Source organism: Hipposideros armiger, unplaced genomic scaffold, assembly GCF_001890085.2.
Source record: "Hipposideros armiger isolate ML-2016 unplaced genomic scaffold, ASM189008v1 scaffold_203, whole genome shotgun sequence".
Classification (NCBI taxonomy): Eukaryota; Metazoa; Chordata; class Mammalia; order Chiroptera; family Hipposideridae; genus Hipposideros; species Hipposideros armiger.
Window position 1 is genome coordinate 956,240 of NW_017731553.1, and position 9,088 is coordinate 965,327.

General features: G+C 42.5%; 1 pseudogene; it reads right to left on the reverse strand.

Moving 5' to 3' along the window:
- Positions 1 to 1,953: 1,953 nt before the first annotated feature.
- Positions 1,954 to 2,324, reverse strand: LOC109388676 (10 kDa heat shock protein, mitochondrial pseudogene; annotated as a pseudogene).
- Positions 2,325 to 9,088: the final 6,764 nt, after the last annotated feature.

A 9,088-nucleotide genomic window follows, 5' to 3' on the forward strand; every position in this document is an offset into this window, starting at 1 on the left:
TGCAGTGTCTGCTGCAGGATATTGATTCCATTGTCCTTTAACCCTCTGGCACTGGATTGATATTATATTACCGGTAATGAAGAGAGAATCCTGCCGGGAATTGTTAAATGGTTGGAAGTCACTATAATAGATCTTTTCACAGTAAAAATAATGAGGGTTCGTGACTGATTTCAATAAAGAATGACAAGAAAAATGTTTATGCCTGTTCCAGGCCAAATATCCATGGTCACAAAACTACTCTGGGATTTTCAGCAATGTGTAGTCTCCTTCCAAGCCCCAGCAATTTCTGTTCTGAACAGAACTCCCCTGTCGTGACAAAAGCTTTCCTCATGAGCAGAATTAGAGTTTGATTTCTCTAACACAGGGCTCAGCAAACTTTTTCTGTAAAAGACCAGTTGGTAAATAATTTAGGCTTTGAGGGCCATCTCTGCTGCGACTACTCAGTCATGCCCTTGTGTTAAAGAGGCCATAGTCCCCACATAAATAAATGGCTGTGGCATAAATGTGTGCCAATAAAACTTTATTTAAAAAATAAGCAGTGGCCAGATTTGGCCTGTAAGCCATAGTTTACTGACCCCTGGTGTGTAGCATACAAAGACTAGAACTTTGCTGCCTATGGATACAATGTTCCTACTTCCAAAGCTTTGGTGTCCAGATCTTTCCTGGGAAATGTCATCTCACATTCTTTTGCATCCCTGTGATGAAACGGAAGAGAGAAATCAATAAATTGATCTCAGTATTCCTTTTAGGGCTCCATATTACCAACGTTGAACTGAAGTGATACCAACCTTTGACCCTTTAATTGCTTCCCCTGGAATATATCAACTCATAAATGTTGTGATAAAGAACAAAGAAATTGCCTTACAGAATGTCTCCTTCAGTGATGAAATGGCATTGATAGAAGGGGACTAGACTCCATGTCTGGAGCCCTGGCTTTTTGTCGCTGTCTCTGCCCCTGATAAACTCAGTGACCCCTCACAAATCATTTCATCTCTTTGGTATGACAACTTTTCCCTAACTACTTTATGAGACTGTCATGAGAATAAACTAAAAACACCAAAGATAAGAGACGTGAAAGCATTTTGTGAAAAGTTAAATTGTCACAGATCTGTTTCTCCAAGGAAGCCAGGAAGATGAGAGGGATGGTTTTCTGCATAGATGGAAATATTATAACTGAACTAGAACACTGAATCCTTATGATGTAGAGAGACCAGGACAGGAGAGGGCAAAGGGCTGCATACAAAGCTGGGGTAGTTAGACTGGCCAGTTGTTGTGTCATTTGTATCTAAATTGATTCCTTTCACTTTGGGTTATTTTCCAGCCAGTGTATTGGAAAGAGCAGGTGCTCATTATTGAATTCCCTTGTTTATTTTCCCAAATCCATTAAATCAGCATCAAACAGTCTGAATTCTCTGACACTGAAGCAAGTGATTTATTTATCTATGGTTATCTATTGCATCTGGCTTTGAAAGGCTTCATTTCTATGTGCTAAAAACACAGAGCCCTTTAAAAGTTTGATTTTGTTGCAAAAAGAAAAAAATAGCTGTATAGGGAACGTCGATGGGAGTGAAAGGGAGCAACTCTGTGACTGACAAGATTAAGTGTCAGCGCTTTTTAAAAATGCATCAAAACATATAAAATCTGACTGTGGACTAAGAAGCCAGACTTTCATCAGTCTTTATAGGGAAATCTTGTTTGGTTTTAAGATTTGGTGCAGGGGAAAGAGCAGTAGGATCAGGAAGTGTAATTTGAGTCCAGAATCTGTGATGAAATTGCTGTGTGATTTTTGCTAAGTTCAGTCACTCTTTTTTTTTAAATGATTTATTGTTATATTTTTATTTGGAAATGTTTATATCAGTACAGTGGAACTAAATTTTAAGAGATGCTGGATGTCATTACTTTGGATATCATTACTTTATTACAAAAGAGAGACATGGAACTTATTTACATGATGAGATTTCAGAACTTCAGTGGAATGGGCAGCTTCACATGATGCCATGTCAATAGTGATTTATTTCAGTCTACATACTTTCCAAGGATGTCACCATCCCTAAATAAGAAATAATCCTTGTCCTCTATAACTACTTTGGTGCCTCCATATTCTGGAAGAAGAACTTTATCTCCAACTTTCACACTAACTGGTTGAATCTCTCCGCCCTTTCCTTTAGAGCCGGATCCAACAGCTACTACTGTTGCTTGCAACACTTTTCCTTGAGATTTTTCTGGAAGCATAATGCCTCCTTTGGTTACAGTTTTCACAGCACTCCTTTCAACTAATACTCGGTCAAAGAGGGGAGAAACTTTCTAAATGCCTGTCCTGCCATGACTCCCGCAGCAGCAGTTCATAGTGTGCTCTTGTGCCGCGGCCGCAAGGAGAGAACTGCAGTCGAGTCTCCCAAACACGTGAACTTTTTCAAGTTCAGTCACTCTTGACTCATGTCTTCTCACTTGTAAAATGAAGAGATTTAATGTGATGGACTTGAAGACTCCTTTCCCCACCCACTTTCTATGAATTAAGAATGTAATCACCACGGTGCTCAGCATTCATTTGTTCAGGAAACATTTATTGAGATGCTACTATGAGCTAGGCGCTGGGAGTACAATGATAGACAAAGACAGGCTCAAATCCTTCACCTCTTGTATCCCATGGAGTAGAGATAATCTCTCTCCTTCTTCCCTTGAATCAGAGAAATAGAAGGGCTTTGATGCTATCATTGTTCGATTGCTATTTTAGCCCATCCTTTTAAATAGTACAATTTTTACCCAAGTCTTAAGACAATATTGACCTAACCTAGAAAAATATTTTGTTGTGGTAATAAACATAGAGTTTGAGTGTGTGCATGGAAGATGTTTTTGACTTAAAGATTATTGGAGGCCAGAGTTTCCGGTTTGGGGCAAGAGTTGCCTACCCTTTAGACCTTGTCTGTTCAGGGACTGTGGTTAACCCTGTAACCTCACCAGAGGCCTTGAGCCCAACTGGCTGTACCTGTCGGCTGGGCTACTAGGGGCAGGACTGGTAGCATTTTGCCTGGAGAGAGGAGAAAGCAGCTTTGGCAGGCTCTCCAGAGAAAGGGACACAGCTCACAGCTCCAGAAAGCATGGGATGTGAAAGAAATGGGTAGGAGGGCACAGAAGTGCCCAAAGGGCCAGGTTGACTAACAGGAATAGGTAAGGGATGGAAAGAAGGAAAGTCTGGGGCTCAGTTTTCTGGGCTCATAATAGACAAGCAGAGCCATGCTGGAGCTACTATACAGTTGTGAAAATTGAATATTCATCCATTGACATTTACTGGCTGAGTGCCTAATATGCACTAGGTACTTTGCTAGATTCTGGAAATACAGAGGTGAATTAGACTTGGTCCATGGTCTCAGTGAGCACATGGTCCACTGAAGGAGGCAACTGAATAAATGGCCAATCAGAATACACGCCTAAACTCACTGAGGGGAGTATCCTAGTCTGCTTCATTCACTGCTGTTTCCCTAGTTTGGTACATAAACTGGTATAAGAGGTTGTAAACCAGACAAGGGGTGATGGTGGCTCAAAGAAAGAGTGAAGTACAGGAATCAAAGAGCTGTTAAGGAAGGAGACCACACCATGTTTGGTGATGGATTAGAGGAAAGGGCAGATGGAAGAATCAAGGATGATCTGCAGCCTTCTGATTTGGGCAACTAAGTTAGATGGTGATGCCATTCACAGAGGAGGAACCCAGGAGTTTGAACCAAGCACAGAGAATGCTGAATAAGGATTGGGAACGTGGTAAGACATGACTTCCTATGATGCTCCAACGGTGGCCAAAGGAGCTGACTGTGGTGCCAATCTTTCTATTTCTAGATTCATTTCTGCCCTAGGATGTCTGTTTGTGTGTCATATCCTGAGGGAAAAAAAAATTCGGTCTTTTTGAAGAGTGAATAGAAACTGAGAATGGTCTGCGGTCCGATACAGTGAGAGTTAAACCAGGTATGTGTGCAGTAAGGCGTGTGTAGTCCCTCTGTCTTCAGGAATTCCAATGCTTGAGTAATGTCCTGAGGTTTCCAAAGGGATAAAAGAGAAAATCTACTTGGGGAACAGTTCACCTAATGTCAGTTCTGTAGCTCAACTCACAGCTTTTGAGATAGGGTTTGTCTTTCATCTACAAAGCCCTACCTCACCTGAGATTCCTTGAAATTTTGAGATTGTCACTCTCTTAAAGGCTCCTTTTTAGCAGCACCGGTATGACAATGAAGTTCAGGCAGAATGGAGTCACAACCCCAAACATTACTTCAGGTAGCAAGATGAAAAAATGAGCACGTTGCTGGAGAAAAAAAGTGCTTCTGTCTGGACTAACTGACTTTCTTTCTTTCTTTCTTTCTTTCTTTCTTTCTTTCTTTCTTTCTTTCTTTCTTTCTTTCTTTCTTTCTTCCTTCCTTCCTTCCTTCCTTCCTTCTTTCTTTCCTTCTTCCTTCCTTCCTTCCTTCCTTCCTTCCTTCCTTCCTTCCTTCCTTCCTTCCTTTCTTTCTTTCTTTCTTTCTTCCTTCCTTCCTTCCTTTCTTTCTTTCTTTTATTGGGGAACAGTGTATTTTTCCAGGACCCATCAGCTCTGAGTCAAGTAGTTGTTTCAATCTAGTTGTGGAGGGCGCAGCTCAGTGGCCCATGTGGGGCTCAAACCAGCAACCTTGGTGTTATGAGCCTGCGCTCTAACCAACTGAGCTAACCCGCTGACCCTGGAATTTCTTCTTAATGGTTTCCTTAGGGACATAAGTTTGGGATTTTGTTAGTTGCAACTGTTTGGCCATAACACAATACTTGGTATGTATGTGTGTAGCGGGCAGGGGAGCTTTGTTGGCATGTTTTGGTCTAGACATTTTAGTAACAGAATTTCAATGGAGAATTTTGTACAAAAGTCACCTTCATGAAGGGAGTCAAGTGTAGAAGGAGCACTGGGTTGGGAGTCAAAAGACCTCTATTTTAGTTTTATCCCTGTCATTAATGAACTGTGGACCCTTAGCAAGTCCCTTCCCTTTAATAGATCTCAGTTTCCCCAGCTATAAAATAAGGAAGTTGAACTTAATGAGCTCTGTCCCTTTCAGTTCTATTGTTCTAAGAAAACGAACCAGGAATCAAACCACAGTAACATAACTACTATGAACTACTATGAAATGAAGTGAGAGTAAATAACTACTCTGGTCAACAGCTTTGCTGCAGAGCCCTTTGAAAAGGCAGTAACTTGTAGATGAAGAGATAATTAAAAGAGCTTATTATTTTCATTAATCATGTTCTTATCCTAAAAATTAATCTGATGCCTTTCTCCCAAAGGAGCTAGCCTAAGGAGCCAAATTGCAGTTCTGAGAAGTAAAGAGCTCTATGTTCTTTTGAGACAACACTAATTGGCCTTAGTTTAGCCCAAGAGTGCTGGCTTGGGGGCCTCTGCTACCAGAATGTGGTTGCAGACTGAGATAAAGGCAATCTAAGGTTCCCATACTGAGAGTTAGGTGAGGGCCCTGGGGCCTCCCCACTTCCCCACACACACTATCCCTGAGTGCTCTTCCCCCTCCCCCTTAATAAATCAGAGTACCCCCCATAATGCATCGGGGAACTGAGGCTGCTTCTCCAACAGCAAGCATAGCCTTTCCAATTTCATAAAGAAAGAAGCTGAGGTAGCGAAAACCTCTGCAGCTGGCTAGTGACTGGAGGAACTAATCGCCTCTGCTGGAATTATGATGGGAGTCCACATCACTTCCAGACACTGAATCTCTGTCACTGTCAACCCAGAGCTGACACGATGAGCACAACCAAGTTACTGTATGTTCTCTCGAAGGCAAAGGGTTAGACAGTGTGAAACCAACTGTATATAGGGTGGGAGACCTTAAAGTGTTTGATGACATTGGGCATAAGCCCCTGAAGTGACCCTGTGTTGGTCTCCTTTGGAAATGGACCCATTTTGTGATAGTATTATCCATGCCCTGTACTGACTGTAGCAGTACAGGAGAAAGAAAGAACACGAATGGTCACACACTGTCTGTGTGCTCCACAAGTGCCTCATGAGCCACAAGGCAATTCCTTTTCTCAGATTTAGAAAGTCATCTGAGGGGATCCCAAGAGATCTTTCTGACCCTCCCCCACAATTGTGCAGTTGAAGAAACAGGGGTGCAGAGCCTCAGCAGTTGGGTAAGGGACATGCCTCAGGTCACAGTAAATTAATGGCAAAATTAAAACTCAAAATCAGACTCTCTTGGATGAATGATCAACTACAGCTCCTTCCCTTGCCAGTGACTCTCAACTGGAGGCAGCGCTGTCTCCCTACCACCATGAAGAGCCATTTGGGAATGTGTGCAGACATTTTGGATTGTCAGGACGATTCAGGGTAGTTGTGCTACTGGCATTGATACTCAGGGACCTACAGTGCATTAGACAATCCCATATTTCAAAATGCCAACATGTCCCCTTGAAAACCACTGCAGGATACACTGGGCTATGTCCACTTAGAAAAATCCAGAAGAATACAGAGTCATGGCCTAGCAGATCTCCTTCTCCTCAGGAGACATCATGAAGGGTGTGAGATTGGAGACCTTGGCTCTGGTTGTAGCTCTGGCAACAGATCATTGAGTGACCTCAGATAAGCCTTCCTCTCTGGACCCAGTGATCTCATCTGTAAAATAGTGGTTTTGCCAAGATGGTCATTAAGAACTCTTCCAATTTAACATTCTGGGCCTTATTCTTTTGGAAGTATGGTCCAAGGATTACCTAGGCAGGAGTTTGTGAAGAGCCTAGATTTTTACACCCCACCACAGACCTGCTAGATCAGGATTTATGAAGGTGGGGACACGGGGTCTGTATTGCACCCCCAGTGATTCTGAAGTGCAATCTGTATGACAACCAAGGTTTTAGTGCTCTAAACGGTGGAGCTGTACTTGATTAGGTGGCACTCATAGAGTATAAAAAGAGATCATGTCCACCTCCCGTTCAGAGCCGCAGCATTTGTGTGATGACAGGCCCATCCTCGCCGAAGCCCCAACACTGAGCTCAAGGCCCTTTGTGGGCTCCCTGCCAGATGCTGAACAGGAGGAGAGGGCTAGCTCAGGCGTTGGCGCTGATGGAGAAAAAGGGTCTCAGAAGGAGCAGCTGACTTTTTAAGAATGTGGGGTTTACTTCTCTGACAACCGAGAAGAGACAGCCTGAGCCTGTTACAGCTGCCCACCCAGCACCTGCCTTCTCAAGCAGCTGCCCTGACAGAGCTACAAGCTCAGGCTCCGTGTTCCAATTGCTGCTAACTACAGAACTTCTTTACTTGGTCTAAAAGCTGCCTCTGCACCCTGTCTCCTCACACACTTTCAACAGGTGTCTCCTCCATGCCAGAACAGCGGATGGAGCCTGCAGCAAACATATTGTGTACAACACACCCAGAATGAATGAATGGCTTCTTCCTGTTGGCTCATGGAGTGCTTTGCTCTCCCATCCAACAACCCAAAGTTAAAGGCCTCCATTGGTGTTCAAAGCCAAAAGGCTAAGACATACAGTTCACCTTTGGCTAGTTAGGTGGAGAATAGGGTGGTTCTTTGAGCTTGGAAAAAAGTGTCAAACAGACTGCTTTTATTCATCATGTGAAAGATGCAAGAATTATGTTCCAAGGAAGTTTTGAAGATTTATTGCCTGGTGTTCTAGATGACCTTCAGGCTGACAAGCCATCAGTAATCACCCTACTAAATAATGCAAACCATGTTGGCCACCATTTCCTCAGGGAGTCTCGGGGATTTCAAGTCCTCTCAAGAGAATGGAGGAAGGGAAAAAGTTAATTGCCCAACCTAAGCTACTGTCCCAATGTAGGATGTACACCTCTTCTATAGACAGCAATCTGTCTGAGTTTATTGTGCCCAGATTCAAGAAATATAAGATGTGGGGGGTTATCAATAAAATTTTAAATATTAAATTTTCAACATACCTCTCTTATGATATTTCTTAGAAATGAACAGTGTGTTTCCCTCCCTCTAGTGCCCTCCCCCACTGAGGAAAAATCCACATTAAAGCAGTGTTTATAGTTCCTGGGCCCAGGACACCTGTTTCTGCTCAGAGAAAATGCCAAAGAATGCATATGTCCATCATGCAATGGTTAGATGTGAAGATTTAATTACACATAATGAACTTATTGAGAGTAAAAAATAAGTTAAAACAAAGGCCAAAAGACAATGCATTGTTGGTGAGGTAGGGCCCCTTTTACACCTGTTGGAAAGCTTGCTAGTTATTAATCTGCCCTGACAGGAAGAAAGCATTTTTGTACCTGACAGAGTTGATAAATGTGGCAAACACCAGTCCTACATTTTAAAATCAATATGAAGTGTTTTGCAGAGCAAACCCGGATCAAGCCAGCATACCAAATATAAACAGCGAACAACCAGCATGGAGACTAATTATTTAAATGAGTTCCAGAGGACACATAAAAAGTACAAGAGGGAAAGATAGAAGGAGACAAGGCGGATAAAAGGAAAATGGGCTCAGCTTGGTTCAGGGAAACTTTTCTCTAATAAAAAGGATCCTTGGAATTTGATAGGGACTTGTTATGGCAGACGGCAGTAAAATGCAGGCAAGAAATGAGCAGGTAGGTATTCACTAGGAGCTTTTTATAGCTACTATGCAATTTGGGGCTAAAAGTATGAATTATGAATCAGAAGCATACACAACTATAGTTCAGAAGCCCTAACATAAGCCCAGAATCTTTCAGGTTGGAAACATTCAACTTCAGCTTATAGTTTGCCCGGATCCATTTATTTATTCAACAAGCATATCATATAAAGAATTCTAGAGAGGCATTACTGAAGAGAGCAGTGTCTTACCCTCAAGGGGTTTACAGTTGAGTAAGATAGAGATATAGATGGAAAATTACAGTACCATGCAACAAGTGCTGTGATTGAAAGAGGCGCAGGGGTGTTGTGGGAGCATAGAGCAGGGCAACCAAGTCCAACTTGGTAGGAAGAGAATCTGGGCAAAGTTTCCTAGAGGGAGACTATGGAGTTAGACAGATCTGAGTTCATATCCAGGTTCTACCACTTATTAGTTGTTAGTGACTTCGAGCAAGTCACTCATTTCTATGAGTCCCATCTGTAAAAAATGTTTTTTT